This window comes from Mustelus asterias, chromosome 22, assembly GCF_964213995.1.
Source record: "Mustelus asterias chromosome 22, sMusAst1.hap1.1, whole genome shotgun sequence".
In the NCBI taxonomy this organism is placed as follows: Eukaryota; Metazoa; Chordata; class Chondrichthyes; order Carcharhiniformes; family Triakidae; genus Mustelus; species Mustelus asterias.
This window is the reverse complement of record NC_135822.1, coordinates 15494433-15513869: the sequence shown is the minus strand read 5'-3', so window position 1 is coordinate 15513869 and position 19437 is coordinate 15494433.

Here is a 19437-nt window from a genome sequence, read left to right as displayed (position 1 = left end):
TTTTCAGATTGTTCCTCACTAGAGGAAATAGTTTTCCCAGATCTTTATTGAATTGAAATGTCACTATCTGCCATGGTGGGATTCAAACCCCAGAGCCTCATCCTGGGTCTCTCGGTTACTAGTCTAGTGCCAATACTAGGCACGGTGGCACAGTGGTTAGCGCTGCTGCCTCACAGCGCCAGGGACCTGGGTTCGATCTGGATCACTGTCTGTGTGGAGTTTGCCCGTTCGCCCCGTGTCTGCGTGGGTTTCCTTCCACAGTCTGAAAGACGTGCTGGTTAGGTGCATTGACCCGAACAGGCGCCCGAGTGTGGTGACCAGGGGAATTTCACAATACCACTGCAGCACCACTGCCCCCAGGAAATAGTGTTTCAATCTGCTCTGGAATTTACCCAAGAAAAGATGTGTGGGCCGTAAAGTCTGTGGAGTGGCAATCCTGGAGTACCACTCCACTGATAGAATCCCTACAGTGCAGGTGGAGGCCATTTGGCCCATCAAGTCTGCACCAACTCTCTCATCCAGGCCCTACCCCACCGCCCTTTCCCCATATCCTCACACATTTCCCATGGCTAATCCATCTAACCTACACATCTTGGGCTACTAAGGGGCAATTTAGCATGGCCAATCCACCTAATCTGCATGTCTTGTGTGGGAGGAAACCGGAGCACCCAGAGGAAACCCACGCAGACACGGGGAGAACGTGCAGACTCCATGCAGACATGAATTGTCGAGGTCGGAATTGAACCCGGGTCCCTGGCGCTGTGAAGCAGCAACGCTAACCGCTGAGCTTCCGTGCCTCCCTCTTTGTTATCTTCATTAAAATACAGCCACACCTATCTCGCCCAACCTTCTAAATCAGGCTGGGTGAGAAAGCTGCTGTTCTGTGAGTTCCCACCTAGCTTGTTAAATCCTTTAATCATCTTAAATACCTCAATTAGATCACCCCTAAATCATCAATGATCAACAGAATATAAGCCTCTTCTCTACAACCTGTCCTTATAATTGAACCCTTTTAGCCTGGGGAAACTGTTGGGGAGATGGTGATTATAAAATCACTCTTGACTTTTACGTCTCAGCTGTGGCAGTAATACCTCAATCACCAGACTGACCGTCTGTATGGTTTTTATACCTTTCTCTCTCCCGACGGGACTTGGCTTTAACAGGGTACAATTCCTTTGCAGTATCTTACCCAGCTGACCATCATGGGTGATGGCAGTGCCGGCGAAAGCAGGAGCAGCATTGGCTGCGAAACCCATGGCAGTCGAATAGCTCATCCAAACTAAATCAACAGCACCAATACTGTGGATTTTGAAAATCCGAAAGAAACATTGAAAAATGCTGGAGATACGCAGCTGATCGGGTAGTGAAGAGAGAAAGAGAAAGGTAGATATTTCAGATCAATGACCTGTCTTTCAAAGCTAGAAATGAACTGTTTTGAGGCAAGTACAGAACGAGGGAAAAGTGGGGAGAGAATTGTGGGGAAGGGGGGCGCAGGGTTCAAGGAAAGAGGTAAAGGAAGAGAGATGTTCACATTGATTAAGTCAGAAGGTTGTAGGGTCAGCCCTATCCCAGAGGTTGAGTGAAAGTTTAAGTTTTTATATATTAGTCACAAGTAAGGCTTACATGAACACTGCAATGCAGTTACTCTGAAAATCCCCTAGTCGCCAGACTCGAGCACCTGTTCAGGTACACTGAGGGAGAATTTAGCATGGCCAATGCATGTAACCAACACGGCTTTCTGACTGTGGGAGGAAACCGGAGCACCCGGAGGAAACCCATGCAGACACAGGAGAGAACATGCAGACTCCATACAGATGGTGACTCAAGCTGGGAACCGAACCCAGGTCCCTGGCACTGTGAGGTAGCAGTGGTAACCACTCTGCCAATGTGCAGTCCTGGCTCCAGCACTGACAGGGTGCTGCGCTGCTGGAAGTGCCAAAAGTGGATTGATGCCAACATTGAGTGGATGAGACACTAAACCACATTCCTGCGTATTTTGCAGCACAGTAAGAAGTCTCACAACACCAGGTTAAAGTCCAATAGGTTTATTTGGTAGCAAATACCATAAGCTTTTGGAGCTTGCTGCTCCTTCGTCAGATGGAGTGGTCTCTATTTTGCAGCTACATAGCTGATAATAAAATACTCTGAGTTTTTAATCAGTAAGGGAATCAAGTGTTGTGGGGATAAGGCGGGAAAGTGGAGTTGAGGATTACATCAGAGCAGCCATGGCTTCTGAATGGTGGAGCAGACTTGATGGCCGAATGGCCTACTTCTGCTCCACTGTCTTGTATGGTAGAATGAAGGACAGGTTTGCCAACGCTATGGGTGGAATTTTCCTGTCTGGCCTACCACGGGAATTGTAGCAGGTGAGACAGGACCATGCAAAAGTCCATTGACCTCAGGTGGGATTTTCCAGTCTTTGGGCGAGTGCAGCTGGAAAATCCCACCCTATCTGTCTGAGTTCATAAATGGTCACTATTATAGTTCCTTCAAAAGCAGTTTCTTCTCAGTCCCCTGGAGGGTGAGGAGACCTTTACAGATGTCAGCTGGGCTCTGGCAGGCCTCTGGATTCTCAGGCTGAACAGAGTTGCTGCCCCCTCTGTGGAGCCCATCTCATGCTGTTGCCTGATGCCAAATACCCCCCCTGTCCATGAGGGCATTAGGACTCTCAGTTTTTACCATATCCAACTCATGGCAGCTGGATAGAGTTGGGGTCATGGGTCAGGTCCTGATGTTGGCTTTGCTGAAGATGAAAATGAATTTAAAAACCTTAATAGCTAAAGGCGCCAAATCATGAGACTGTCAGATGGGCAGACTTTTCTATGGCTTCAACTTTTCCAAACAAAAGCTGCCTTTTCCTAATGCTGTCCCAGGCCTCTGCCAGCACTCTGCTCGAGTCAGCCACCGGGACGCACACATTGGCTGCTCGAGTACAACTCACTACCTCCCTCTGAAAAGCAGCTTTACCTGACTGTGTGTCTGACAGCTCACGCCCCTCACAGGCCTACGGAGTACAAGAGAGAGCATCCGCCTATGCCACACCGCCAGTCTGTGCTCAGGTTACCAGCATTCACCCATCTCCTCAATGGTCTAGTGGGTAAAGACATGGCCCCACTGTGAGACTGAAGCAATGCAGATGAGAAGGTTTAATCCTTCATCCGTGTGCAGAACTGGCTGTTCAAACAGTCAGAGCAACACAGCTGGATTCAGTTCCTTCCACACCCTCAGGACGTCCCAAAGTTCTTTATAACCAATTTGAAGTAAAAACAGAAGATGCTGGAAACACTCAGCCGGCCTGCCAGCATCTGTGGAGAGAGGAACAGTTAATGTTTCGAGTTGGTGTGACTCTTATTCAGAGCTCAGTGCTTTTGAAGTGTAGTGAGAGTGGTAATGCACAGCAAGGCCACACAACCATTAGCCAGGTAAATGAGCAGATAATCTGCTTCAGTGATGACGACTGGGGAATAAATGTTGACCAGGAGGTTGGGTAGAACTTCCTAAATCTTTTACATCCACCTCAGAGCTGAGGTTTGATGTCTCATCTGAAAGACAGGAGTGCAGTACACGGAGCGTCAGCCCCAAGATTAGGTGCTCTGGAGTGAAACTTGAACCCACTGCCTCATGACTCAGACACTAGTGTACTATTAACTGAGCCAAGCAGGGTTGCCAACCGGCCAGGATTGCTTTGACAAAGGGTCATCTGGGCTCGGAATGTCAGCTCTTTTCTCTCCTTCCAGATGCTGCCAGACATGCTGAGATTTTCCAGCGTTTTCTCTTTTGGCTCCAGGATTGCCCTGGAGACCCCAGGAATTACAGCTTAATCTCCTCGGAGCTGTTGCGAGCAAATCAGGGAGAACAATCATGGAGGGTTCAGAAAAAAGCTGTTTTCTTCTTCCTTTTCTTTCAATTACTCATTTGGAATTGTAGGAGGCCATTCGCTGTGCCAAAGAGTTGCCTAACCGGAGGGGAGGAGAAAGTGAAGCAGGAACATGCAAGAGGCAGTGAATGAGACCAGACTGGCCTAACTCCATTTTTCCCACCAAGTAAAGATGGCAGCGTAGTGGCACAGTGGTTAGCACTGCTGCCTCACAGCGCCAGGGACCCGGGTTCAATTCCAGCCTCGCGTCACTGTCTGTGTGGAGTTTGCACATTCTCCCCGTGTCTGCGTGGGTTTCCTCCGGGTGCTCCAGCTTCCTCCCACAGTCCAAAGATGTGTGGGTTAGGTTGATTGGCCATGCTAAATTGACCCTAGTGTCAGGGGATTAGCAGGGTAAATATTTGGGGTTATGGGAATAGGGTCTGGGTGGGATTGTGGTCGGTGTAGACTCGATGAGCCGAATGGCCTCCTTCTGCACTGTAGTGATTCTATGATCCCAAATATCCCCGGAAGTAATCAGGTCCCGGATTCAGTCAGTGCTCTACCTTGGCAGATTCCCTTTAATTCGAGAGTCCGTCCCTCAGATGTTTTGTCGCCACCTTGGCTTTTAGCTTGGGTCACCAACTCTGAGGGAATGCGCTGGAGTCCCCGGGGATTGAAGGTTCATTTCCTGGTTACTGTTTCGAGTAACCCCCCTGGCAAAAAATGGTAGGGATCTTGGGGGCTTTCTTATGATGATTTTCTTTTGAATACTTCAATTTATTAGTCATCAAAATATTGGAGATGGGGAGGTGCGGGAAAGGCTAAGAAGTGATCTGGTTTAAGGCGATTGGCAAAAGAACCCAAGGAAACAGGAGGAAGGTATTTTTCACACAGCGAGGGATCTGGAACGCACTGCCTGGACTTGAGGTGGAGGCAGATTCAATTGTGGCTTTCAAAAGCAAATTGGTTAATCGTCTGAAGGGAAGCAAATTGCAGGGTTGGTGGGAAAAATCATAGAGTCATTGAATCCCTTCAGCGCAGAAGGAGGCCATTCGGCCCATCGAGCCCACACCGACAACAATCCCGTCCTATCCACATAACCCAGAAAAAGGGCAGAGGAGTGAGACTGACTGGGTTGCTCTTGCAAAGAGCTGGCACAGATACAATGGGCCGAATGGCCTCTCTCTGTGCTGTAATCATGCTGTGAGTCAATGATTCTATGGTGAAACCTCCAGGAATACATCCAACCAGAGATGGCAAGTCCAAGGCAGGCCCTTAACATGAACGTTGGCCAAGTAAAGTCAAGCAGGGAGGTTTTCTGAGAGTCAGTGTATTGCCAGAGTCTAAAGTGAGAAGTCAGTGTGTGTTGTACTGCAGGGGGCAGCAGTTTTTCGTGAGTCCCACGTTATTTATGGGACTAAGTGAGAGGCTGCCTCCCTCCTTCCCCTCCTCTGCCCCCTCCCACCCCTCCTCTGTCCCTCTGCCTCTCCTCCCTTCCCCAATAAAGCAACTGATGAGGAGAAGGACTGCACACGGCTCTCTTTGTAGCTGCCCCCATCGCAAAATACAATCTTTACTTCATCGCGGAGTTGTAATTGTTGAAACTCTTGCCAGCTGGGGCTCGTATTTTCTTGCAGATGTGAGTTGGGTTTGTGGTTTGCCCTTTCAGCACAATGAATGCTCTGTTAATCAGCTAACATTCAGAATAGTCTGGTGTGGCTTTGGACGGCGGCCAGCCTCAATCCATCAGGCAATGGATTGTTCATTCCAGGCAGAACGAGCAGAATTCCACCAGGCTCTCGGATGATCGCTCTGCACAGACAGCCCTGCGAATCTCACAGGAAGGTAGCATCAGAGCGAGCGAGAGGGAAAGGAAAATAAAGGAGTCGTGTGAATAATTTATAGTCAATTCATACTGCTGACTTCAGCCATTTCTGCTGCAAATAACCAGCAGATTTGTATCAGCTTCCCCTGTGCATTGCCGGACAAATGCTTCACTTAGTGCAGCACCAAGCCATTCGGACTGAGCAATCTCCGGTTGATGATGGTTTGGGATGGTGGGGAAAGTGAACCACAACATGTCCAGGGCCACAGTCAACAACGGGCATTTATATAGAAGCTTCAGTATCACAGAATATCCAAATGTGCTTCACAAGTGCAGGGTTGGGGTGAAGGAAAATCATAGAATGCCTGCAGTGCAGAAGGAGGCCATTCAGCCCATCGAGCCTGCACCGACCACAATCCCACCCAGGCCCTATCCCCTGTAACCCCACATATTTACCCCGCTAGCCCCCCTGACACCAAGGGGCAATTTAGCACGGCCAATCCACCTAACCTGCACATCTTTGGAGTGTGGGAGGAAACCAGATCACCCGGAGGAATTGAAGGGGTGCAGAGATCTCCGAGGATACAGGGATGGACCAGGTTACGGATATAGGGTGGGCTGAGGCCTTGAGGGAGAGGGGGAGATTGGAAAACAAAAATGGGAAAACGGTTAAATTGAAGTGTTGCCAGTGCAGACATCAATGTAAGTCGACAAGCACAAGGCTGAGTGGGACTGGGTGCGAGAGAAGACAAGGGCAGCAGGGGTTTGGATCATAGAATCCTACAGTGCAGAAAGAGGCCGTTCGGCCCATCGGGCCTGCACCAACCACAATCCCACCCAGGCCTTATCCACACATCCACCCACCAACCCCTCCAACTATGCATCCCGGGACACTAAGGGGCAATTTAGAATGGCCAATCAACCTAGCCCGCACATCTTTGGACTGTGGGAGGAAACCGGAGCACCCGGAGGAAACCCACGCAGACACAGGGAGAATGTGCAAACTCCACACAGACAGCGACCCGAGCCGGGATTCGAACCCAGGTCCCTGGAGCTGTGAAGCAGCAGTGCTAACCACTGTGCCACCGTGCCGCCCCAGGGACTCAGGGTTGTGACAGGTGGGAGATTGGAGGCTAGTGAGGAACACTGGAAATGCTGGAGGTAACAAAAGCCTGGATTCGGATTTCAGCAGCAGACAGGCTGGAGAATATATAAATCAGCTCAAATTCCTGCTCCTGATCTTTACCCAGCGCCCCTGCTGCAAAGAGAATCTACCACAGGACTGGACTCGGCAGAATAACCAGCCAACACTCACAAACTAGACTCACATCTGAGGAGTGGTATCTGGATAAGGCTGGGATACCAGCTGGAGTGCAATGTCTTCAAGAAGGAAAGGTGAAGATAAAACTGCCATTATTACTCCCTGAAGCTGGATTCACTGGGTGGCACAGTGGTTAGCACTGCCACCTCACAGCGCCAGGGACCCGGGTTCGATTTCTGGCTTGGGTCACTGTCTGTGCGGAGTCTACATGTTCTCCCCGTGTCTGCGTGTGTTTCCTCCGGGTGCCCCGGTTTCCTCCCACAGAGCGAAAGATGTGCTGGTTAGGCGCATTGGCCGTGCTAAATTCTCCCTCAGTGTACCCGAACAGGCGCCGCCGGAGTGTGGGAGGAAACCGGAGCACCCGGAGGAACCCCCACGCAGACACAGGGAGAATGTGCAAACTCCCCACAGACAGTCACTGGGTCCCAGGCACTGTGAGACAGCAGTGCCACTGTGCCATCCTGATGTAGGCAGAAGATGAATGTTTGAATGTTTGAGGACATGATAGTGAAGTGGTTATGTTAATGTACTAGTAATGTACAAGTAATCCACAGATCTGCACTAATAATCCTTAGATAATGAGAATCCCATGGCAGTAGGAGAATTTTAATTTAGTCTTTTTATATAAATAAAAGGGTGGGAACAGTAAAAGTGACCTTGAAGCTGTTGGGTTGTCACAAAAGCCCAAATGGACACAGGATGTAACCTGTGTCCTTACCCAGTCTGGCCTATATGTGGCTCCAGTCCCACACCAACCTGACTCACTCTTTAACTGTCCTCTGAAATGACCTTTCCAGTCTCCTGGTTGTTTCAAAATAATTGCAAAGAATGAGAAGAAGAAAAAAAAAACAAACCACTTGGCTACAACCCAGGATATGAAGACTCTGCCCAGTCTGGGGACCCGGGTTCGAATCCCGCCACGGCAGATGGTGGAATTTGAATTTAATTTTTAAAAATCTGGAATTAAGATTTCACTGATGACCATGAAACCATTGTCAATTGTTGGAAAAACTCAGTTGGTTCACTAATGTCCTTTAGAGAAGGAAATCAGCCGTCCTTACCTGGTCTGGCCTACATGCGACTCCAGAACCACAGCAATGTGGTTGACTCTCAACTGCCCTCCAAGGGCAACTAGGGATGGGCAATAAATTCTGGCCCAGCCAGCGACGCCAATGTCCCACGAATGAATTTTTTTAAAAAGTTGATTCTATACTGTCCTCCTCACTAACATCTGGAGACCGGTACCACAGGCAAGACAAGCAGCTTAACAGTCAATGAACCATACCTTACAGCCAAACATCCCAGACTGATCTTTCACCATCTCAGGTACAACTGGAGATGTAACCTTGAGTGGCCCCTGGTTTCATAAAACCAAAGACAGAGGACGGAATTTTTCGGCCGCGCTCGTCTAAAAGCCGGAAATTCCTGCCCGACCGTCAACGGTGTTTCACATTCTCCGCAACCCGCCCGCTAAAATTCCAGTAGCGAGCGGGATGGGAGAATTCCTACCAGGATGTCTGACTTTACAATGGGGGCTGAATTACATCTGTGAACTCCAGTCTTACCTGGAGACTACACTTGGTTCTAACTCCCCAGGTATAATAACATCACCGGAGATCCATCGATAAGACAAAAATTATCCTGGAATCTCAAGTGATTTATGAGGGCAACCTTTCACTCCAGGCAGGTGACCTCAGCAACAGCAGCACATGTCGGAGCTTTGAGCATAGACTGAGCATCACTTTCCGATTATGTCAGAATACTGACCTCCTGTATCATGTTCAGCATCTGAAAGTGATAGAAAAGCTGCCAGGTTGCCGTGAGTTTCGAGGCGGTACGGGGCTGGTTTTTGAAGCTGGGATGGAAATTCAATATTCAAATAGTCTCCCGTCTGTGACAACACCGCCGAAGGAAGAGAACCCCTCTCGAGTGTCACGTTGACTGTGCAAACTGGATCAGAAACGGCTGAGTGCATCAGTGTGTGAGCTCATCATTACTCCTGCTCTCCAGAGATTTCAATGGCAGGAAAGAAATCTCTTTGACCCATCTTCCCTTCATCTGTGCTGACACATCTCACAGGGCAGAGAGTGCAGATATTTTTAACCCTTACCTGGCCATGCGAGCACACCTTAAATGCTTACCCCAAGCAAACAGAACGTTAGCATTTATTGCCAAAGGACCGGAGTACAAAAATTAGACAAGTGTTGTTGCAATTGTATAGAGTGTTGGCGAGACCACATCTGGAGTGTCCGGTTTTGTTCAAAGTTTATTTATTTATTAGTGTCACAAGTAAGGCTTACATTAACAATGCAATGAAGTTACTGTGAAAATCCCCGAGACACCACACTCTGGCGCCTGTTCGGGAACACTGAGGGAGAATTTAGCATGGCCAATGCACCTAACCAGCACGTCTTTCAGACTGTGGGAGTAAACCGGAGCACCCGGAGGAAAACCCACACAGGCACGGGGGGAACATGTAAACTCCACACAGACAGATACCCAAGGCCAGAATTGAACCCAGGTCCCTGGCGCCGTGAGGCGGCAGTGCTAACCACTGTGTCACCAAGCCACCCTTTTGGTCGCCTTATTTGAGGAAAGATGTGGTGGCATTGGAGGCAGTTCAGAGCAGGATCACCAGATTGATTCCGGGGATGAAAGGGTTGACGTATGAGGAGAGATCAAACATTTTGGGCTTGTACTCGCTGAAGTTTAGAAGGATGAAAGGGAATCTGATCAAGATATATAAAATTTTAAAAGGGATTGATAGAGTAAATGCAGACCAAATATTTCCTCTTAAGGGGCAATCTAGAACAAGCGATCACAGGTATAGGTTGAGAGGTGGTAGATTTAAAACTGAGATGAGGAGGATCTACTTCTCACATAGGGTGGTGAATCTGTGGAACTCACTGCCCCAGAGCGCGGTGGAGTCTGAATCATCGAATGGTTTCAAGAAGGAGATAGATATATTTCTAATAAAAAAACAGGATAAAGGGATATGGGGAACAGGTGGGGAGGTGGATTTGAGACCAGGGAGAGATCAGCCATGATCTGATTGAATGGCGGAGCAGGCTCCAAGGGCTGAATTGCCTGGTTCTGCTCCTAATTCCAATGTTTCTATGAGTTCTCACAGTGGCTCGGTGATTTCAAGCCCCCCCCCCCCCCCGAACTGTTGGTCCAATTTGTGTTACATGAATTGCTTCCCCAGCTGGGCACAGTATCTGTTCCTCTACTTTATAACCAACTGCAAAGCACCTTGAGATGGTTCTCTACATTCAGGGTGCTACACAGTCGTGAGTAGTTATAGTTTCAACAGCAAGGACGGTTAGAAAAATGTTTTCAGACAAACACTTACCATGGCATTATTATTATTACAGGAAAGGTGTGTTTGCATGAGAGAGGGAGCAGAGGAGATTTATCAGGAATGTTGTCAGCAATAAAGAATTGTACTAAGGTAGGGATTGCCTTCTTTGGCAAAAGGAGGATGCGAGGATATATAATTGAGATGTATAAAATGATGAGTGCCCTAAATGGAGTGGATAGGAAAGATTTATTTCCCTTAGCAAGGACACCAGCAATTAAGAGGATATAGATTGAAAATAATTAGTGTGAGGATTGGAGAGGTGTTGTGGAGTAACAGGCAGAAACCCGCATTGCATTTACCGTAAATCACAGTGTATAAGTTGTCCCAGTGAGTAAGCCGTTTTTGACCTCCAAAAGATATGTTTTTGAATACATTCTGTGTATAAATCAACCTCAATTTTTCACCCCACAAATGGATGTTTTATTTACTGACAGCTTATGTCTGGGTTGTGTTATGAAGTAACTATTTTTTATTTATTAGTCACAAGTAAGGCTTACATTAACTCTGCAACGAAGTTACTGTGAAATTCCCTGAGTCACCACACTCCGGCGCCTGTTCGGGTCGATGTACCTAACCAGCACGGCTTTCAGACTGTGGGAGGAAAACCGGAGCTCCTGGCGGAAACCCACGCAGACACGGGGAGAACGTACAAACTCCACTCAGACAGTGACCCAAGCCGGGAATCGAACCCGGGTCCCTGGCGCTGTGTGGCAGCAGTGCTAACCCACTGTGCCACCATGCCGCCCAACGTGGGAGTTTGAGACATACCCACACACAGCAGACCCCACATGGTGACAAACAAGATGGCGGCCACTCACATCCATGCTCGAGGTTCATTTTTATACTCGGGGAGGATCAAGCCCCATATTTGGAGGGATTTTTCAAGGATTCAAAGGTTGACTTCTATGCCGACACCTACAGTAGAAAATGCTCGGATATGCCCTTGAGGCGTTGTAACTGACAAGGCCACAGTCCAAGAGCAGGTATGGGACTGGATGGCTCTTTTCTAACTGGCAAAGACACGATGGGCCGAATTTCCTCCTTCCAAGCTGTAAATCTTTCCATGTTGCAATGTATTGCGATACAATCAATTGTACTCACCAGTTATAGTTTGTAAGATGTACTCAAATGTGAACTGTCAAAACAGCATGCCATCGAAGGGTATGTTTTGACAGCAGCACTAGAGCTTACTACCAGTCAGGTATGCAATAGAGCCCAAAGCATTTTACCCGACCTGTTAGCAAATGCAAGGCTTCGCGATTACAACTACCTGTGATTACTGTGCTGCTTTACAATGTTTACAGCGGTTGCCACAGAAATGGTGTGTGCTACAATGGTTGTCCGCACGAGTGTTTACTGCTGTCACCTTGGAGACATCTCAGGAATCATGAGAGCTGATCAGCTCCAACCGAATCTTCCCAACGCTCCCTCCCCTCTGCCATCTCCCCCTCGCCCTGTGGTTCCCCCCTCGCCCTGTGGTTCCCCCCTCGCCCTGTGGTTCCCCCCTCGCCCTGTGGGTCCCCCCTCGCCCTGTGGTTCCCCCCTCGCCCTGTGGTTCCCCCCTCGCCCTGTGGGTCCCCCCTCGCCCTGTGGATCCCCCCTCGCCCTGTGGTTCCCCCCTCACCCTGTGGGTCCCCCCTCACCCTGTGGGTCCCCCCTCGCCCTGTCGGTCCCCCCTCGCCCTGTGGGTCCCCCCTCACCCTGTGGTTCCCCCCTCGCCCTGTGGTTCCACCCTCGCCCTGTGAGTCCCCCCTCGCCCTGTGGTTCCCCCCTCGCCCTGTGGTTCCCCCCTCGCCCTGTGGTTCCCCCCTCGCCCTGTGGGTCCCCCTCGCCCCGTGGTTCCCCCCTCGCCCCATGGTTCCCCCCTCGCCCCGTGGTTCCCCCCTCGCCCCGTGGTTCCCCCCTCGCCCTGTGGGTCCCCCCTCACCCTGTGGGTCCCCCTCGCCCCGTGGTTCCCCCCTCGCCCCGTGGTTCCCCCCTCGCCCTGTGGGTCCCCCCTCGCCCTGTGGGTCCCCCCTCGCCCCGCTCAGCGATCTATCAGAATCAGTCAGATTTGGTGGTTTGGCTATTTAGTTTGTCCAGCCGAGCATCATACCTGGATACTGCACCACAAGCAACTGCTAAAGCTAAACTGACCATCACGTTTAGCAAGAAATCGGGTAAACCCTCCCTTGTGGTGGATGGAAAGGGGGGAAAAGTCTTTAAAGATGTACAAAGATAGAGCAGAGAAATGGGTTACGAGGACAAACATCCAAGTGGAAATTAGACCTTGATCCCTCCCCCACTTCACACAGTAGCCCCCTCCTCAGTGATAGTGAGCTTCATGGTTCCATCGACAAGGCTGCTGGGAGATTTCTGCTCAGGGTCTCAGGCAATTTCCAATGGGTCTCAAATCTGCCCAGACTTACAGAAATACAGCGGAGATCCATCCAGGTCCGGCCGTGACTGTGGGAAATGTGTGAAGACACAATAGCAAGCAAAAATCATCCAAATAAGAGTGATAGTCATTAACTGTAGCTACCATTCCATACAAATGCACACACACAGATATACATACACACACACACTCTCACACAAATAAACACACACACAATCTAGCACAGTTTTACATTCACGCACACACGCACACATGTTTAAGTTAGTTATTGTTGTCACAGGTAGGCTTACGTTAACACCGCAATGAAGTTACTGTGAAAATCCCCTGGTCACCACACTCCAGCGCCTGTTCAGGGACACTGAGGGAAAATTTAGCATGACAATGCACCCTAACCAGCACGTCTTTCGGGCTGTGGGAGGAAACTGGAGCACTCGGAGGAAACCCACGCAGACACGGGGAGAACGTGCAGACTCCGCACAGACAGTGACTCAAGCTGGAAATTGAACCCGGGTCCCTGGCGCTGTGAGGGGGCAGTGCTAACCACTATGCAACCGTGCCGCCCCTTATAAACATACACAGAATCTCTCTCTCACACACACACAGATACATACAAGGACATAAACACAGGCACTCATAGACCTACACATAGATACATACAGCCACGGACACGTATACACACATACACAGTCTTACACATACTCATTAAATAAAAGCAAAATACTGAAAATGTTAGAGATCTGAAATAAAAGCAGAAGTTTTGGAAAAACTCAGCCGGTTTGGCAGCATCTACAGGGAGACAAACAGAGATATTGTTTCACCTCCAACATGACTTCTTCAGAAATACTCCACACTATCCAGGACAAAGCAGCCTGCCTGACTGGCATCCCATCCACCACTCTCAACATTCAATCCCGCAGCACCATCAGCAGTGTCTACAAGATGCACTCGAGCACCTCGCCAAGTCTCCCTCGACAGCCTTCCAAACCTGTGCCCTCTACCACCTGGAAGGACAAAGGCAGCTAATGCACAGGAAGACCACCGCCTGCAGGTTCTTCTCCAAGTCACACGTCACTCCGACATGGAAATAAGTTGCTGTTCCTTCACTGTTGTTGGTTAAAGTGCTGGAACTCTCTACCTAACAGCACTGAGGCACCACAAGGATTACAGTCATTCCAGAAGGAAGCCAACCAGCACCTCCTCAAGGGTATTTGGGAATGAGTAATAAATGCTGGTCTCGCTAGTGATGTCTGCATCTCGAGAGCAAATAAAAAAATACACACACACTCACACACATACACACACACACACACACATATACACACACATATACACACACATACAAGCTCACAACATATACAGATACACACACATACACACATAAAAGCTCATAATACATACAGCCACATATATACATATAAGCTCATAATACATACAGATACATACACACACATACAAGTTCACAACACATACAGATACACATGCAGACACACAACACATACAGGCAGACACACAGGTACAGACACGTACAGGGAAATGCACACTTGCGCTCATAATGTCACACACATAGACATACACAAATAAATATACATACAAACAGCCCAATTAGGAGCATGAATAGGCCATTCAGCCCCTCGAGCCTGCTCTGCCATTCCGTAAGATCATGGCTGATCTGAATGTGGATCCAACTCCACATTCCTCCTACCCCCCCTCCCCGCCCCCCCGCAAATAACCTTTGACTTTCTTGTTAGTCAAGAATTTATATATCTCTGCCTTAAACATGTGAATTGACCCCGACTCCATCACTCTCTGGGGAAGACAGTTTCAAAGACTCGCTAACCCCGAGAGAAAAACATTCTCCTCATCTCCACCTTAAATGGTAGATCCCTTATTTTTAAAGTTTTTTTAAAATTCTAGTCTCTCCCGCAAGGGGAAACATCCTCTCAGCTTCTGAACAGACAGGAAAAAGAAAAATATCCCAATTTCTATAGGGCTTTCCTGAGAACATTCAAAGCACTTAACAGCCAATGACGTATTTGTGAAGTGTAGGCACTGCTGTAATGTAACCAGGCAGACAACTTTGCACAAAGCAAGGTCACGCAAACAGCCATGAGATAAGGACCCCACCGCCACATATGTAAAAACACAAATACACGCATGTCATCTGGGACAAACAGATACAGACACACACAGGGAAATGCACACTCGTGCTCATAAAGTCACGCACATAGACATACGCAAATAAATATACATACAAATATACAAACTAGAAGCAAGAATAGTCCATTCGGCTCCTCCCCCTGTGGCAGGTTTTCCAGCAGCTGAGGCGCTCGCCATTGGCTGCCGGTGGGATCTTCCAGGCCCATTCAAGCCAATGGTCATTTGTCTTGTTCACCTGACCCACCGCCACCAGGGAACACGCCGGGGTCCCCTTCGGAGCAACCGGGAGATCCTGCCAGTGGGAAGGGCCAGAAAATCCTGGCCCCATAGTTACACAAAAGTACTCAATAAAACATTTACAGATCATAGAATCCCTACAGTGCTGAAGGAAGCCATTCAGCCCATCAAGCCTGCACTGACTCTGACAGAGCATCTTACCCAGGGCCACCTACGTGTCCTACCCCCATAACCCTACATATATACCCCACCAACCCCCGAACCTACACATGTTAGAACACTAAGGGCGAAGTTATCATGGCCAACCCACCTAATCTGCACATCTTTGGAGTATGGGAGGAAACTGGAGCACCCGGAGGAAACCCACGCAGACACAGGGAGAACGTGCGGACTCCGCACAGACAGGTCAGAATCGAACCCGGGTCCCTGGTGCTGTGTGGCAGCAATGGTAACCGTTGTACCCCCCATTTGCACACATATATACATGCAAATGCACATGCACCTACATAAAGACAAGAATAATTTGTACTTGTATAGACTGGACCTTCCAGGAAAGAAAAGGAAAATAAATAGTGTGTTCTGTGATGGTTGTGGAGATTAACAGGGCAGTAAGTCCACAGGCACACCTATGAAAAGAACAGTAAGAGACTTGCCCTGGAAAACGATGCACCTCATACAATGACAGAGCGCAATTGGATGGGGAGAATACATGGTCCATAAAACCTTTGAAACATTGAATAGAACTGGGGCTGTCTAAGCCTGGCTGGACTTATTCTGGGAAGGTTCATCACTTGATCACCCATCTTAAATCGTCCCGCTCCCCAATCTTACCCATCATTGCTCACCCACCATGTCCAACCTCGTTACAGAACAAACAGACTTTTCATTAGTCCATTTTTAAACATTCTGGCGTGGGTGTCACTGACTCAGCTAACAACTTTATCAATTGGATGATTCTTGATTGTCAAACAGTCTTATTCCCAATAATGTTCCTCTCCTGGTTTTTGGTTGCAGCGGTGTCCAGGCAATTAGAATCACAGAATCCTACAGTGTAGAAGAGGCCATTCGGCCCATCGAGTCTGCACCCACCATAATCCCAACCAGGCCCTATTCCCATGTATTTACCCTAGCTAGTCCCTCTCACACTAAGGAGCAATTTAGCATGGCCAATCCACCTAATCTGCACATCTTTGGAGTGTGGGAGGAAACCAGTGCGCCCGGAGGAAACCCACGCAGACACAGGGAGAACGTGCAGACTCCGCACAGACAGTGACCCAAGCCGGGAATCGAACCCGGGACCCTGACGCTGTGAGGCAGTAGTGCTAACCACTGAGCCAGTGTGCCGCCCAAAAATTCATTGTTAATCCGGGAAGATTCCGGGGGGGAGGATTGACAGTACCCTCTTCCACCCAGGTCCTGCTTCTTTCTGGACCACAGTGTCAACAGCAGACTTTCTGGCAGGGAATCTCAGGCAGGATTCCCAACACCTGATCCTGGTCTGATCATCCCCCACTGACAGGTCCTTGTGGTAGGTTTTAGCCTAACCATCTCAGTAGGAAGTCTGAGGGGAGGGGGGGGGGGAGGGGGTTGGTGGCGATGGGTGCAGGGTCACTGTCTTCCAGTATCCCAAAACAAAGCCGCATTTTTACAGGGGGGAGGAAATTGGGAAAGAAAAGTTTGCAGATGAAATATTGAAGCAAACTGCCCCCGTCCCAGTGCAGTATTGAGAGAGTGCTGTACTGGCGAGAGGTGCCGGCTTTCAGATGAAACTAAGGCCCCACCTGCTCCTCCAGGTGCATATGAGAGAAACCGGATGGGATTTTCTGCCCCCCTCCCCCCCCCCCGCCGCAACGTGTTCTAAGGTGGTGGAGGAAGCCCGCCATTGGCCGGTGGCGACATCTTCTGGTCCCACTGCTGTCAACGGGGTTTTTTGTTGTTCGCACCCCCTCCCGCCAGGGACCCTGCAGCGGGAGAGGGGTAGGGGAGGCGGGGGGGGGGGGGGGGGGCAGGCGTTGCTGTCGGCAGGGGGCGGCACTGCAAGTTCCTGCCTGTGGGAACAGTTGGAAAATCTCACCCACCATGTCATATTTCAAAACAGGGCAGGAGATTCTCCTCAATGTCCTGACCAACATTTATCCTTCAACCAACATCATTAAGATAGATTGTCTGGCCGTTATTTCGGTTTGTGGGACCTTTCTGTCTGCAAATTGGCTGCCAAGTAACAAGACAAGGGAGTATTTAAGGAATGGCAGGACACTGGGTAGCTCAGAGGAACAGATGGAACTTTGGGTAATTATTCACAGACCCCTGAAGGCGGCAGAGCGGGTGAATGAGATAGTTAAGAAGGCGTATGGCGCATTGGCTTTCATCAGTCATGGCATAGAGTATAAGAGCAAGGAGGTAATGTTGGAGCTGTACAGAGCATTGGTTACGCCACAGGGATACGGTCCAAGTAAGGACAGAAGTTTTTTTTTTCAGTTTAGTTAGGGCATCATGATCAGCACGGGCATGGAGGGCCGAAGGGCCTGTTCCTGCGCTGTACTTTTCTTTGTTCTTTGAAGCGTTATGTGACGGAAAAGTATCACTGAAACTGAATGGAAGAATCTACAAGATAGTCGTGAGACCAGTATTCCAAATACAGTGCAGAAACTCGGGCAACATCATGATGAGAGGAACGACTGAGTGCTAATGAGACGCAGGTGCTGAGATGCATGTCTGGAGTAACGAGAAGACAAAATCGGGAACCAGCACTTCAGGAGCTCGAAGATTCTGGGTGCATTGAAGTGGGAGTATCAAAGGAAGTAGCTGTGTGGTGCAGAGAGAAATGAAATGTGGTGGTGAATAGTGAAGATGTGCCAGCAAGTAGGTGAAGAGGAAGGCCAGAGGGAAAGCTGGTGGTGGCGAGAGATTTAAACACAGCGGGACTGGGAGAGGAACGGGTGACTGGCTGGAGGAGACGGGGAAGGATAATCCTGCAGAGCCGTGGCGACACCAAGTGAAATTGGAGAAGCGGAAAGAAGAAGGGAGATGTTAGATGGGATAACTATTATCTTCAGCCGAGGATGTTTATGTTTCATTACCCGTCTGAACCAACTCTCCCGAAGCTGTCTCCCTCTTATTAGCTCCCCCCCCACCCCCGCTCCGCCGCATGTTTGTTTAAGTTTATTAGTGCCGCAAGTACGCTTACATTAACACTGCAATGAAGTTACTGTGAAAATCCCCCAGTCGCCACACTCCGGCACCTGTTTGGGTACACTGAGGGAGAATTTAGCATGGACAATACACCTAACCAGCACGTCTTTCAGACTGAGAGGGGAAACCGGAGCACCCGGAGGAAACCCACATAGATACGGGAGGGAATGTGCAAACTCCGCACAGACAGTGACCCCAGCCAGGAATCGAACCCGGGTCCCTGGCGCTGTGAGGCAGCAGTGCTAACCACTGTGCCACCGCGCTGGGTAAGAGTATTGAGGGTTATGGAATAAAGGTGGACAAATGGAGTTGAGGTCCAGAACTGCCACAGTCTCATTTAACAGTGGAGCAAGCTCAGATGGCTGACTGGCCTCGTCCCATCCAAGGACTGAATGGCCTTGTGTTGTTCAGATTCAGCGCTGGCTCCAACCCTTTGATTTTCTTCTTTCTTAGATTGCCATTCTCTTCATTTTCCCTCTCTGTTTGTTTCTCACTCTCTCACTCCTTCGCTCTCTGTTTTGTGCATGTTTTTGTGGATTTATTTCACACTGTGGCTGTTTTCCATTGAAAGGGAATCACGTGGCAGTGACGGGCTCTCTGTGATGTGGTCGTGCTGTGCAGACGGGTCCAAAGGGAGCTGTCGGCTGAATAAAGGCAATTGTTACATTTAGAGTGGCCCCCCCAAGGCTGATCTACACACAGGACAGTATTCTCGGTGTGCTAATTAACCAACAACAGAGCTAAACAATTTCGCCCAAAATACACTGGAGCCGGGTTTTACATTATGCCCCCCCCCCCCCACCCCCCGCCAAATCAAATGGCAATTTAAGTGGCATCCACCAGGGGGAGACAGGCCCTGGAGGGGCTGTAAAATCCTGGCCACTGTGTGTACACACTCTCTAATATACCACAACCTCTCCACAACCTCTATCGCTTATGGCTCCTTCTCTACCAGAGCAGTTCGGCATGGACAATTAATGCTGGCCTTGCCAGCAATCCCCACATTCCAATGTTCATAAAAGTCCGGTGCTAATCTAACCAAGACCCCATGTGACAAAGTGTGGCACACTCCCCACTACAAAAACCACTGAGAGAGTGCCACACTGCC